This window comes from Portunus trituberculatus, chromosome 16, assembly GCF_017591435.1.
Source record: "Portunus trituberculatus isolate SZX2019 chromosome 16, ASM1759143v1, whole genome shotgun sequence".
Classification (NCBI taxonomy): domain Eukaryota; kingdom Metazoa; phylum Arthropoda; class Malacostraca; order Decapoda; family Portunidae; genus Portunus; species Portunus trituberculatus.
In genome coordinates, this window is record NC_059270.1 from 2,154,242 (window position 1) to 2,159,741 (window position 5,500).

Genomic DNA, 5,500 nt, shown 5'->3' on the forward strand with positions numbered 1-5,500 from the left:
CCATGATGGGGTGGATGTCGATAGCGTTTTGGCGTGGAGAAATTAGCTCATCTGAAAATTACTGGCTTTGATTCTGGGACATCAAGGTGTCTCAATCCAATTTGGCATCCAGTGCTAGTTATTTATATTTCCACGGTATAAGATCACGTCATCTAAGTTTGCTGTCATCTCAGTTGTCCTAGCACATTTCTCGACTTTTTACTAACAAATCGTCAGCTGCTACCCTATAGAACACCAGCATTTGAGGTGAGATTTTTAGGAATATACGTCAAAACTCGCATTTCCATGGTATATGTCCGCGTCATCTAAGTTTACTGTGATCTCAGTTGTCCTAATACATTTCTCGACTTTTTACTAACAAATGGTCAGCTGCTACCCTATAGAACACCATCATTTGAGGTCAGATTTTTAGGAACACACGTCAGAACTCGTCAAACTGAAAAATAATGACCTGTGTCCTTGCATGGCCTCCAATCGTATGAACTTAATAGAGAAGATAATGCATAAATACCACCTACCATATCAAATCAAACTAAACACATGCATGACAATCAATAAATAAAACAAGTCAATCGTGATGAAAAAAAAAAAAAAAAAACTTTCTAGAATGTAGACTTCAGAGGCCTGAGAAAAAGGGAAGAGGGGTCGGCCGTTAAGATTGACGCGGACAAGGGCAGACAAGGGACAAAACAGGCAGGAGTGACAAGAAAAATAGCAAGACCAACAGAGCGACAACCTCAGTAAAGGAAAAAGAGGAGGGAGAAGAGTGGGTAGGAATGATGTCAATAAATTCTGGGCTTATTGAAAAAGACAGCCATCATATTTTTTTTTTTTTCTATATATGTTTTGCTCCCAGTCATAAGTGGTTCTCACAGCACTCAAGGTTAAAGATTCGAGTTTAGAAAAAATCCCAAGTTTTTTTTTTTGTTCAGGAATTAACGTTTTAATCCAAAGCTCTTATCTGTTTCTCATTTTCTGAAAGAGCAAAAGTCATTATTTCAATATTTCGGGATTACTCTCTCTCTCTCTCTCACACACACACACACACACACCGATCAATTATTACTGTTTTACATTGCATCAATACATCGCAGAGAACTGTCAAGTTGGCAGCATCATGTCACACGCCAGAGACAAGTGCCACAGTGTGAGGGAGGCAAACACACCGATGTAATGCACTACGCGGGAGGAGAAGCACCAACTTACTCAGCAGACCATCTTGCTATCCTCCTTCCTTTGTGATGCAGACAACACGGCGCCTCATCAAACCGCTTCACCACACATACACTGAACATTATCTCTCCAGACAGGTTGCCGTGATTCCAAGGAGAGACCAGAGCACATGATGACGCACACACACACACACACACACACACACACACACACACACACACACACACACACACACACAAATCAATAAGTTAATTCTTGGTTAAGTTAGATTTATAGTTAGGTTAAGGATTTCATTGTTTTAATGTCCCTCTCCCCTGTACATTTTCAGTGTAAACTTTTTGTGCACTGCCAAATTAATAAACCGTATATTATTATTAGTAGTAGTATTATTATTACACACACACACACAGAGAGAGAGAGAGAGAGAGAGAGAGAGAGAGAGATTAATAAATATTTAAGAGGACAAGCATTTTTGGCGTCAACCATTTCATTTCAGTCATTGTTTTAATACCAGATAATCAGGCAGGCGGAGTCCTTGGCCGGGATGTGATGGCTCCCTGTTGTGTACCCTGCTGAATATTAGTATGAAGAGCACGTTTGGAATTACCACCAAAATAAACAAGCTGGATTTAAACTCTTCACTACTAGGACGCATTTTACTATTGGTTTTGGGTGTGATTAGACAATTTTATTTACATTAGGATAGATCTATGGAGGTTAGAAGATTAATGGCCAGAGTCTTCACTATTTCTGGAGCTCTCTGAAATCACCAAATAGTAACCAGAATGAATATGAAAACGTGGCACGGTACTGAAGGGATTTAACGCTATTTTATTCAGCGTAAGTGACGACCGGAGTAATACCAACATTTCTTTTATATATAGATTTAATTTAGAACCGAATTTATTACAGCTACTGTCAACTTTTTTTTTTCACTCATAGCTGCAAAAATGTTTACAACTATATAAATTCCACGATAAAGGGGGTTAGCTGGTCCAAATACTGCGTCATCTCTTCCTGGATCAGCGAAAACAAAGCAGCGTTTGAACCTTTTAAAACAAGGATATCGAGAACCATGACCACAGCGCACATGCACCAGCCGCTTCCTGATTGTTGCCGGGAAAACAAATAAGAAAAGACTTGTGTACAACTTCCTGAAAGATGTCGAGTTTGTTTCCGCTTCAAATCGTTGTCACATTTTTTTTTTTTTCGTTTTTAGCTTCAATCTCTCTCTCTCTCTCTCTCTCTCTCTCTCTCTCTCTCTCTCTCTCTCTCTCTCTCTCTCTCTCTCTCTCTCTCTCTCTCTCTCTCTGTGTGTGTGTGTGTGTGTGTGTGTACGTCATCATGTGTTCTGATCTCTGTTTGGAATCACGGCAACCTGTCTACATAGATAATGCTCAGTGTTCTCTCTCTCTCTCTCTCTCTCTCTCTCTCTCTCTCTCTCTCTCTCTCTCTCTCTCTCTCTCTGTGTGTGTGTGTGTGTGTGTGTGTGTGTGTGTGTGTGTCTACCTTTAGTTTTCTCGGTAGCAATGTATAAAATCTTAGGAGGTTATATCGTTGGACTCGGTGACAAAGTGTGCAATTGTGTCAAAACTTGCCGACCGGAGCTGGTGAATGAGAAGCGGGACGAGCGGGGAGGGCGGCGGGACTGTAACGCCTCACTGGTAGTCTATCTTTATGGCAGCTACAAACAATAAGACCCGTTCGGCAGAAATACTTATTGTACGTGGCACCAGTTATGAGTCTCGCACCACCGTTTCCTTGTGTGTGTGTGTGTGTGTGTGTGTGTGTGTGTGTGAGTAAACAGTGCATGGTATATTCAGAAACGCTTTGCTCTCTCACCACGACTATTTTCCAAGGCCACAGAGATGACTGGTGGGGATTTCAAGAGTGTTTCTCCAGTTAATAATGTAAAGATCTTGTCACTCTGCCTCTAAAACCATACAAACACCTTTAAGAACTCGTGTATATTTAAATAAGGCCTTTGAAATAGGGGAGGTGAAGCACAGAAGTGTTTGAGAATACGAGCTCTGGCTGCTTGCGACCATTCGTGAGCGCTGGTGATTTTGAGAAGTACTATTGATGCAACGTAAAGCTTTAAAGAGATTCCTAACACATCAGTATTACTTAACGGAGAAAAGTCAGATGCCAACCACTACAAGTTTCATGAAAGGGCTATTGCTGTTTTACTGTATAATTTGCTGTCTCCCAGAAGCAAGGTGGTTACACAGCCGCCAGCAGCCGCACCATCCAGCCTGGCTGCACTTCCTTTGTTCCACACTGCAGCTTCTGGGGTTCGGCCTCTGTTGTATGGACCTGCCATTGCAGAATGTAATTACTGCACACAGGCATTCCATTTATAAAACTGATTTTGCATGCACATACAATTATTTACCAGCAGTTAGAGATGTGTGTCATTGTAAAGCATTTAAACGAGACGAGTTATGGATCAATTTTCAGCAATTTCTCATAGCGCTAACTCCATGAATTCTTCCTCGGCTTGCCTTCATATTCCCAGATTGCACATGTCTCTATGAGGGGAGGATCTAAGCTCCCATCTGACCACATCGTCATGCTGAAACACTGAAGTACATCTTGGAAGGTGTGCCTCCTTGACTTTCCGAAGCTTCTTAATAAATTCACCCGCTACCACCCTGCCGTCAAGAGCGCTGCCGCGTCTTTTATCATTCAGATGGCGTACGTTTCTGAAGTTATGTGTTATATCAAAGTGGTATTGCAAGATCCATTAGTAGCGTAAAAGTGAGAGTGGAAGCTGCTTCATCACTGCTGACTACTACATCAAACTGGTCCGCATTCTTATGGATTCTCAGAGTTCCATTAATTGAACATTGTATTTTCTTTCAGAATCAGTCCGCACTCTGGATTGATTTAATATATCCAATAATAACACAGTTGTATTTGTTCTGAAACATTCTCGTCCACCTACAGTGATATAGAAAATTCAAGCTGTTTGCGTCGCTGGATAGTTGAGAGAGGAAAGTAGACGAGAGATTTCAGGAAAGTAGGAATAATATGTGAGTCCTGCGGTACATAAAGTGTGACGCACTGGTGACGCTCAACCTCCAACACCACACCACACCTCACCACACCACACCATACACACCATCACCACCATCACCACCACCACACTCCACCCACACTCAACACTCCACCCACCACCACCACCACCACATCCCATCCACTTTTATCTAGATCACCATTTATATACAACAGGGTTTTCTCTCATTAGACGTTCACAGCAATAGTATTTTCCCTTATCGAATCTGGATACTCATGTTTTGTCCGACGAATTTCAGTATGTGTGTGTGTGTGTGTGTGTGTGTGTGTGTAAGAGAGAGAGAGAAAAAAAAAGTGCTAGATTTGTTGATACCGTAACTGCAAAACGACAAGTGAGGAGTTTTTCTTTTTTATTTTCATTTATACATCAAAGAGCAGAGTAGAAGTACACTTGACTCATTCTTCTGGCTGACAGTGTATGGTGAAGTGGAAGAGTAGGTTGGATGGAGCGAGGCGAGAGGCAGGCAGTGATTGGTGGTGGTGGTGGTGGAGGTAGTGGTAGTGGGTGTAGTGGTGGTGGTGAAGGTAGTAGTGATTATGTAATGCAGAAATACTCTTTTAGTCTCTCTCTCTCTCTCTCTCTCTCTCTCTCTCTCTGACATTGGAAATAAACTGCCCTGACAACACTCCGGAGGGGCCGCAGGATCCGTGGTGGCAGAGAGAGAGAGAGAGAGAGAGAGAGAGAGAGAGAGAGAGAACTTAAATAGTATATAAGAAAAAAAATATTATAAATAGTTTCTGCTCATCAACGGTAAAGAAAATTTCGCATCTGTGGCATTCAGTTGCATTTCGTATTTTCTATTTAGTTGACGTATTCCTTGTGAAACGCAGTGAATGGTTTACGTAAGAGAATTAATCGCCCCTTTCCACAATAGAACAGTTTACCATCAAAGCGCGCCATATTTTCTGTGGTTGGCGGGACCGTGGGTAATGCATCTTTGTAAAATACACGGAAAGAAAAAGGAATAAATGATGATTAGCAAAACCTTTATATATTTCAACTTAAACATTGCAGAATATGTTTGAATAAATGGAGTAGTTAAAGTTAATAATGAAGTTAGTATAAGTGAATGCGTGAGATGGTGCTGGGAAAAAAAGAAAATATGTAAAAAAATATAACTACCTCACATTAAAACACTACACAATAAATTTAAACAAACAAGAGTGAATAAAATAAATAAAAAAAAACTAGTATAAGTAAACAAATGAGGATAATACAAATGAAACACGAGTAAAGTAGGTGAGATTG